Source organism: Amblyomma americanum, chromosome 7 (genome assembly GCF_052857255.1).
Source record: "Amblyomma americanum isolate KBUSLIRL-KWMA chromosome 7, ASM5285725v1, whole genome shotgun sequence".
Taxonomy (NCBI): Eukaryota; Metazoa; Arthropoda; class Arachnida; order Ixodida; family Ixodidae; genus Amblyomma; species Amblyomma americanum.
Genome location: NC_135503.1, coordinates 17,422,363 through 17,432,014, shown reverse-complemented (window position 1 = coordinate 17,432,014; position 9,652 = coordinate 17,422,363). Strand labels below are relative to the sequence as shown.

General features: G+C 45.8%; 1 non-coding gene across 1 annotated transcript; it reads left to right on the top strand.

Annotated features, from left to right (window-relative positions):
• Positions 1-9,255: 9,255 nt before the first annotated feature.
• Positions 9,256-9,331, top strand: TRNAA-GGC (transfer RNA alanine (anticodon GGC)). The gene has a single exon. It is a non-coding gene; the product is annotated as a tRNA-Ala (tRNA).
• The last annotated feature ends 321 nt before the right edge of the window (positions 9,332-9,652 follow it).

Genomic DNA, 9,652 nt, shown 5'->3' with positions numbered 1-9,652 from the left:
GTTTATGGGCCGCGTAACGATTTTGGGATCTGCACCCCAACGAAATCTTTCTTGACTGCTCGTAACACGTAAGTTCTCAGTGCTCGGTAGAAGGCATTTGCTGTGCGTAGGTTGCTCGAAGAAACTCTGAGTGGTTCCAATGTGCGACTTGTTGCATTTTTTGTGCAACGCTTACGTCGGGGACACGAGAAGTCCGGGAAGCAATGATCGTGCCTCCTTCGCTAACGGGCAAGTTGTTACTTGCTACCTACCTGTAAGATTCTAAATATTGCTTGAAATGTATTCAGAAAGAAGTTACAATTCATTAATTTAAACCAGTGTTTATTTTCTAAAATGTTAATAAGTGGTCGGTTACAAATACTGCAAACGAAGGTTTTTGCGGTCACTTTATTTTAATGCAAAATACAGAAACAGATGGTAATAAAAAGTGCTCTTGCAAACTAAACAAGAAAATTTCTGGTTAAGTTTCCTGTTTAAAGACAGTTTGCCATTTAATTACTCCTTTTACTACATGTGCCTGAAACTAAACGACTAGACTTCGTTTTTGTTTGTTAGCGGTTCAGGCCATTCACTGTGATTTGTTGTCAGTTGTTTCCAGAAGTGGGTCTGCTTGAGCGATATCTTCAACAAGTAAAAAAAAGCTGTTGATCCGACTTGTGACTCTCTTTTGGAACGTAAAAGATCAAGTGTGCAACAAGGTACTTCAAGACCAAGTATTTTGCTTCCGAATGCGTCGAGATTTCGAATAAGTACAAAATTATTTCACTGCAAACTATTTCTGACAGATCAAACGTCTTATTGTGGGAGTCTCAAAAGCAGTCTTTTTTTATTGGGCTATAGTTTCTCTCTTCCATCGCTTGCAGGTTGCCGCGCCTAAAGATAAGACTTACGAATTTAGGAATAAAAGTTTCTTTCCTCAAGTTGCTAGGGAAGTTCAGGTTTTTTGAGTTGCTGTGGTCCTCACCAGCTTTGCCCTTGCTACCTTCTTTGTTCCCAGAAGACAGGGCAATTGTTAGCATCATAAAAGGACTGACCAGCTGATGCGTTTCACGCAAGGAAAAAATTCAGTTCGTCCGACATGTTCGTGCTTTAATCAGAATTACTCCTTTTTTTGCTTTTTTTTTTTGCTTTCAAGTTTAAGGAAGTGCACGCGTAAGCAGCAGCCAAGTGGGCAGGCGCTTTGCGGGTCTACTTAAAGAAGCAAACTGCACAGATTGTTCAAACAGAGAGAAATTAGCGTAAATATAAATTAAAAATGATACATGTTCAAAAAGAGAGAAATTAGCGTAAATATAAATTAAAAATGATGCATATCATCCTTCTGGGCACGTGTCTGCACACCTTTGATATGAGCCTTATACATTCTTACCCACTAACCCCATGCCATCCAAGTGTTCTCACCGATCTCCCATCAGACTTGAAAGCAACTTAGCCTTTTCCGTAAGGTGTCATAGATAAACGGTATTGTGAAAAAAATTCTTTGCTTTATTTCTATATAAATTATAGCATTGTGAGTTACCCTCTCTTACCTAAAAAAAAATAGATGGTTTAACATGGCTAAGCACGGAATATCGTGCATTAGGACTAGTTGCACTGCGCACTTAAGGTCCTTACGTGGTGCGAATGCAAGAAAATTATATGACATAAAACCTTTACACTAAAGGCATTAACCATAAAGGCCTTTGACCAGAAAGCCTTTAGACGGAAGTCAAATACCATAAAGGCCTTCACCCTGAAGGCTTTTACTATAAGGCGTTAACCATAAAGGCCTTTGATGCAAAGGCACTTGCCCTTAAGGCACTTAACACAAAGGCGTTTACCATGAAGGTATTTACCTTGAATGCCTACACCCAGAGGTACCCTTCACCTGGGTGAAGGCCGCCTGCCACAAAGCAAGCTTCAGGGATGTACGGACGCATGCCTGAAATCGGAAATTGCGCCTAGTAGTGCTACCGAACTAAAAAAGAATGCCTAGCCTGCGTTTTTAATGAAAACGTCGCGCCATATCATGCATATGATGGCGGTACCTCTTTACCTCTGTCGTCAGAAAATAGTTTTGTACGTTCTTAGGTTAAGAAATGGGAACCAAGAGAAAGAAGACGCAGAAGAATATCTTAAGAGGACGAAGAAGAAGAAGAAAAAGTCGGCTTCGAGTACTTCTTCAGTGCAGGCTGTTGCACGCAGCCTAGTGGAGGGAGTGCTGCTCGCTGACTTTTTGTGATGCCGGAAACAGCTGCGAATGCTGAAGACGATACGTCCACCAGCTTTAGCAAGTCAGTGTCTGGTCCTTCGGGCGTGGTGTACGGCGTGACCTTGGTGTTCGCCATCTTAATGGCCGTCAACGTTCTCCTGTTCATGTTCCGAGACTACCCACGGCACCGCTTCAAAACCACCGACTTCTGCTGCCCGGACGTGCTCCAGCACCTCTTCAGCACTGTCAACTCCAGCATTGACCCGTGCAACAGCATCTTCAGCCACACGTGCTACGTTACAACGAGCGAGGATTATTTCGAACCACCCAGTCTTCACAACGACCCTGTCGGTTCCATTCCCGCCACCGAGGCCGGTGGTGCCTTGGCCGCCTACTACCGGGCCTGTATCCTCTCGCTCGAGAGCAGCAATGCGTCTCTGGGAGCAGCGTCGGCGAATGCACTCATCGACGTGGCCAAACCGCCCCGGGGTACTTCACTCACTCCTCAATCTCTCGCCGCACTCTTCGTCGAGCTCTCGCTTGTATACGGATTACCTTCAGCAATCGAGTTCGGTGTAGGCGCTTTGGACGATTTTACGCCTTACCTCAAAGTCTCCCTTGCGTCGCTTCCTAACCATAAAGCAACCGACGCGTCAGGACCTCTGGAGATGATAATGGTCGATGCGCTTGACGTGCTGAACAAAGCTTTCGTGCTGCAAGTTAGCATGCAAGAAGTGCACGCTTTTTCAGCTTCGCTAGCAAAATCAAAAGCCGACATCACCGAGAAGTACACGTTTGATGTCCTGAATACCATGGCCCCCGATGTCAGCGCAAGCGTGTGGAAACAACTTCTGCGCAATTTCTACATCGGCGAGAACTCAACCGTTTATAGCAGTCCCATACAACTGCTAAAAAAGAAGTTCGCAGAGTTCTTGAAGCCAGAAAAAATGCAGAGCACTCTGGTTTCAACGCTTGTTGCTGCCTCAGTGAAGCTTTCATTCGAGGTGCTGCTAGAAGCAAGCACGAGGAGCGCAAAGACGCAGACATGCCGTCGCCGGTCCAAAGTGTTGCTTCCGCTCCTAGTACTCGACAATATTGGGACCATGTCATCCGCTGCTCAAGACGCTGCAATCAGATACGCGTACAACATTGCGGCTGGTGCTGTACTGCGCAAGGCTTTCGGTGGAACCGGGAGCGAAGGTTTCTACAAGGTCGAAAAAGCCCTTAAAGAGATGAGGATACTCCTGCCATCCGACATCGTTCCACGTGACCTGCTTACTCCATCGATGACTTCGGGCTACGCGCATGCCGAACTGGCGATTCGCGCGTACATGCTGCGAGCCCAGAGGCACCAGACGTTCGCCTTAAGACTGCCGGAAGATTCTGCGAAAAGCTTCCTGAAGAATCACGTGACGATAACTGGCAACGTTCTTGTGGTGCCGGCTTCAGTGTACACCCTCATCTCGCTGAGCAACGTCACAGATCCTCTGGTGCTGATGGCCACTGTGGGGGTCTACCTGGCGGATTCGGTCTGGCAGTTTGTGTTTGCAGGAAACTGGAGTGAGGCCAGTAGCGCGAGACTGCAAGCGTACCAGTCGTGCATCGAGAGCAACACCCGGTCGCTGATCGAGTGGCCCTCGGAGCTGCTCTGGCTGAGCGTCCAGACCAGCTTCGAAGCGAGCCAGTACTCCAACTGGGACGCCTGGGTGGACACAAGCGGAGCCTGGAACCTGACCCAAGGGCAGATCTTCTACATGACCTTTGTGAAGTATTTGCTGTGTGAATCACCCCACAGTCGGCACCCGACGTACGGGATGGACGTGGACGTCTTCATGTCTGCCTTCGAAGACTTCTACCGATCGTTTCGTTGCAGCGTGACAGCGTCGATGATGACCGGAACGGCGTGCTCTCTGTAACCTCAATGTGGTTCGTGGCGTGCTATGTTCTATGTACTGGTTTTCATATTTGCCTCCTTAGACTGTCAATATACTTCGCTTATTTAGCGTCTTTTTGCTGCAACCGAAGTCAAGGCGTGATGTAATGAATGCGAACAGTTTGTGTTGTGTGCACGCGCAGAGCGAAGCATCATTTAAATAAGACTGACAGACGGGGGTGGACAACGCTGTCTTCAACATGCTTTCACCTCAAACTTCTCTGGATAAGTATTAATGAGAAGCGCTTCTTGTTTCTTCTTCTGAAATCATATAGCAGTACGGCCCTTGCTTTCTCTCCTCGCTTCGTTTCACTTTTTATTTATGTTTTCAGAAAGAACCTCCAAGCAATTACTGCCCAGCACATGCGCCTCTTCATGACGCCGTATCTTAATTAAAGGTGTGAAAAGATGATCTCTCGGCCCCAGTGCGGCGTTCTGCAAGCTTCCCCGAGTTTCTTCTTTTAAATTCAACGCTCAGGGGCGGACAAGCGTAACATAGATGCGCTCCTTTCTTGCGCTGTACGGACACACGATAAGGCCAGTTATTTCTGATGACCTTATATGGCCGCGCTTATTTCGTGCGAGTTATCGCGCGCGCGCTGCGACTTTATCTCTGCTATATAAACAACGCTTAAAACACTGTAAAAAGGCAAAGGCACAGGTGAAAAGAAATCTCCAGGCGCTGAAGACAGGTCAGGAAGAAACACTTCACTTTTCCTATAAACCTGAAAAGAAAGATAAATAAGCGAATTAAGAAGGCTACAAAGAACAACAGAAAAAGAAACGAAAAGTGAACAGCGAGATAAATATATATAGAGAGAGAGGGGGGAGAGACGAATGAAAAGGAAGGGAGGTTAACAAGGCTTCGCCCATTGCGTTACCCTATTTGTAGAAAGGGGAACGAAGGGAGTGAAAAAGAGGGAGAGGGAGATGGGTAAAAAAAAGAAAAAAGCATTGACAGTAATAAGTCGAAAGGGTTACGAAATTAAAGAAGAATGATACGTTGGCAATGCACAAAAGATGGAAGCATTTTCCGCTCATATCAGACTGCATTTCTTTTCTTTCCCTAGTAAGTGGCGACACAAAAAAAAACAAGTTCAGAATTACCGAAGGAGAGGAAAGGAAAGATAAGCAATACGTCGAACAATGAACGTCCCTTTAAAACGCAGGCGCTGACAGCCAGTCGGTTCCTGACTCTGCGAGGCCAGGTTCCTCCTTGGAAAGCTAAGTATTCTTTTTTAAAGAATAATCACTGAGATGAGTGTTTTGCTGCTTTCTTGTTATCTGGCTCATCAGTTTGGATCCGAGGGGAGGGGGGCCGCTAACAGCGCTCGGGACATTCTATCGTCGATGTGTTCCGCCTAAATGCCTTCCTTAATTGGATTTTCCTGAAGCATCTCCGTGTCTCTTTTGCTTCCTTTTTTTTCTCGAAATCAACGCTCACAGAGTACCGGAAAAGAATGAGCCTCTGATATCTTTTTTTATGTCGCCGGTGTTCAGCAACCTGGCCTCTCACAATCTGCCTTCCCGTTCCTCCACTATGACCGTACGAGTGTATCATGAAAATAATAACGTGCATTTATTAGGAGGCACTGAAGGTTAAAAGGTCACAAGAGATCTTAATTGGGTAATAGCTAGGAGCAAGTGCGAAGGCTGAGTTGTACGTTGTGTGCCAACTGCACGTAATGTGAGTTGAAACAAATCTTCGGGCTCTGTGATAACCTGCAACAAATCATTCCTTTAATTACTCCGTTAATCCTTTAGAAGGCCCCGTCAAAACCTATAACCTTGAAAGATTCCCCTCGACGCTCAAATTACGTTGCTATAGGTGTGAATTTTATCTCCTGCCTGCATGAAAGGCATCAGTGCCGACGAGCTAATATGACCACTTCGTTTTACTCTATGGAGGTTATTGGGTCAGCACCGTTGGGTTGCTCCGATACTTTGCTGATTCGGGAAGCGTACAAAAACGCCATGTCGGCTTCTTTGTGAACGGTAGGCTTGTACTCGTGACAGTACAAGATCATTGAAAAAGTAGTAGTAGTAGTAAGTTGTTTTATTAAAATAATATTAATAATAAGGAAGGAAAAGATTTTTTCAAGCCCCGGCATCTGCCATCGATACTGAAGCACCTGAGCTGGGACAGAGGAAATAAAGGATAGCAGGCAGAATGAAGAAATGAAATGAAAGAGGTGAGGGGACAGGGAGAGAGGATAGGGGAGAGGTAATGTACACAAACGATTTACACCATAAGAAATGTGTACAAGTTGAAAAAAAATGAACATATAGATTATCTGTCCCCTTTACAACTGTACTGGACGCCGTAACAGAGTGTAGGCTTTCATATATTGGCTGTTTTAGATCTTGCATTAAAGAAAGACCGCTTTCATTTTAGTTAAAAAAAATAAGGTACGCAGATTGAACGTTGAATTCTCGGTTCTGGATTTCACCAGAGTCCTTGAACGCTTTTCGGGGTCACGAAACTTCTCTCAAACGCCAAGGTTCCCTCATGTATTAATGCGAAAGCATTATTTTCATAGGTGAGCCTCGAGCAAGATCTTGCGATGTTTGTGGGGTTGCGGCGTTTGTGGGTTTGTGCCAAGTGAAATAAATGAATGAATAAAAAGTTAATACCTGCGACTGGGATTCCAACCCGGGGCGACGCGAATAGATCAGCTTCATAGTGAAAGATCAGCAGATAAGCTTCGCTGGCCACTATGCGAGAGCACTATGGAGCATAGGCCGCCGTCGTTCATTGAGTAAATTCGCATTGACGATGAAAAAAAAAGTTGAAGACTTGTCTAACTGGTTCCCTGGGTCAGTGGACTCCGAAATCGCGCTTTCAGGTACGTGGTGGGAGTATCCACCCGCAAAGAAAAAAAACTGTGCTTTCGCACAAAAATTCAGGGGGGCACTTTGTTGACCTTAAGTTCGGTGAGGCGAACGCCTTTAGCGCGGTGTTGCTGCATGTGTCACTGATGTGAGATTAAGATGTTAGTTAAGTACACAATTGTTTGTGAATCTTAAATGTTGGAGACACTGGAGGGCATTTGGGAGGCATCCGTCTGATTCGACATCTTTCTACAAACACTCTCCAGCGTCCTAGACAAGAACTGCATATGCGTTGGCAGGAAGTAGCGTAGTCGTTAGCACGCTCGGCTACGGAACGGAATGATGGTGGTTCGAATCCCACCGTGCACAAAGATTTTTTCCTTATTAAGTTGTAGAGCGTAACGGACGGACGGACGGACGGACGGACGCACAGACGTGAGCATGAGCCATTAAAGGCTTTCGTCTTAATATTTTGTGCTTAGCAATGCTAAACTAATAGCCTTTTTTTTTAAACCTTCTGTGCCACTAGCGCTGAGCGACGTATAGCCGCAACAGCTGACTGCTATCTTTCCAGCACGTTGCCTTGACAGCGACTACTGGAAGCAAACTATAAAACTCCGCTAACAGGCGGTCATAATACATTCTAAACCATCTTCTTATTTTGCTCTGCCCTAATTCTCGGAAGACGCTCGGCTTCTGAAGTCAAGACTAAGCGCTCTAAATACTTCTGCAGCATGCATCTTGGAGCACGGCGTAGTGGGAGATACGGTTCCGAGAGCAGATCTGGGCTAGTCCACACACACAAGAAACCTTTAGACAGTGTCTTGTATGTAACGTCTTTGCCAAAGTAACCAAGCACGTTGTTATAGCACCCCTTAAGTTCTACATCTGTGTAAAGACAGGAGAACCCTTGTCTTCACCTTTCGAGACCTTCTGGTATTTCTGGGTGACGTAACATCTCCAAAATATGACTGAGTAGCAAACTAAGTTGCTTGGTTGCATTTGTTAAAGACGATACTTGTATATATCGTCCCCCTTTCACCCGCTTCGTCCCTTTCCTTAAAGCGGAAATCAGGTGTACCTCGCTGAGGTATTTATCACATTTTTAGTTTCACTACATCGCCCACTCCTTTCTTGCTTGAGTTAGAGACACCGCAGTGTCCTTCGACTGCAATCCGAAATGTGCCTTAGCTAAAAATGTGTCAAAACTCCCACACGTAGTATGCTCAAACTACTCTTGGTTGCTCAGGATTTATTGCTAATAGTCACGAAAGGAAACTCGCATAAAACCACGTTGCTAAGGCGATTCGAGCAGGTATCCCGCATGTAGTTTTGGGAGCGCTAGATCGTCAGCTGATCAAATGTTTAGGGGAATCATCCAAGAAGAAGCAGGTTTGTAATAAGGGATCAATCGCTCATTGGCATCCATCCAAGTGCAGCCATACGGCTACAAAGAAAATCTATAAAGCTTTTTCAGAAACATCGCAGTTAAAAGTGCACTAAAGAGGAATCTGAACCCGTCCTTTTACCGCGGGAACTCTATCTATACGTTCCGGGCATTCTGAGAAACTTCGAATTATTGTCCTGTGCGGCCGATTGCCTAAATTCAATCAGATTAAACGTACCGGCTGCCGCCTTTTTTTTTTTAACTCAACGCGGTAGGTAGGAGGAGTCAACCAACGAGTCAGTCAGTCCTGTGGCGGCTTGCCGCTCTGCCATCGGCGGAGTGAAATGTAAATCAACGAGTCCCCGTGTATTTTTATTTCCGTGGGCCTAAGCTGCGGCTGTATTGTCTGTGACTGAACTTTAAAACTTTAAAACTTTAAACTTTAAAAAAAACAAAATAAAAGAGAAAGCGAAGCCGCCACTGGACTGGCTAAAGGCACTCCGCGCGTTGGTTGTCTCCGCCTACCTACCGCATTGAGTTCAAGAAAAAGGCGGGAGCCGGGATGTTTAATCCGATATAATTAGTGCAATTGGCCACACAGGACAATAATTCGAAGTTTTCAAGAATGCCCGGAACGTGTAGATTGAGTTCCCGCAGTAAAAAGACGAGTTCAGATTCCTCTTTAGAAGAAAAATTCGTCCTGGTCCTGGGGTTCGAACCCGGGACCACCGCTTCACCGGAGCAGTCGCTCTACCAACTGAGCTAACTGGGACAGTAAGCTTATGCCAATGAGTAATTTCTCCCTTATTACAAATCTACTCCTCCTTTGGGGATTCCACTAAACTTTTTACCAACGCTGTTCCCACTTCGAGTTATTGATCAATTCGCTCTCGCCCTACCATAAGCTTGCCGTCCTGGTTAGCTCAGTTGGTATAGAGCCACTGCTCCGGCGAAGCGGTGGTCCCGGGTTCGAACCCCGGACCAGGACGAATTTTTCTTTAACTGCGAAGTTTCTGAGAAAGTTGTGTAGCTTTCCTTTGTTGCCGTATGACTGCATTTGGGTGGATGCCAATGAGTAATTGCTCCCCTACTTATTATAGATCGTCAGCCTTGATGCACATGGACGAAGCTAACGACACAAGGTACAGAGACTGAGAAGTTCTGCCTTGCCTCTAACAGGACGTCGTGCAACTTCTGCAAAACCAGAAGCTAAGAGTGCCATGAAATCACGAACCATCGCCAAGCCCACGAGAACGACAGTCGGCGCACATGCTTTGGAAGACTCTAAGCTCAAGGTGAGAAGTGTTTT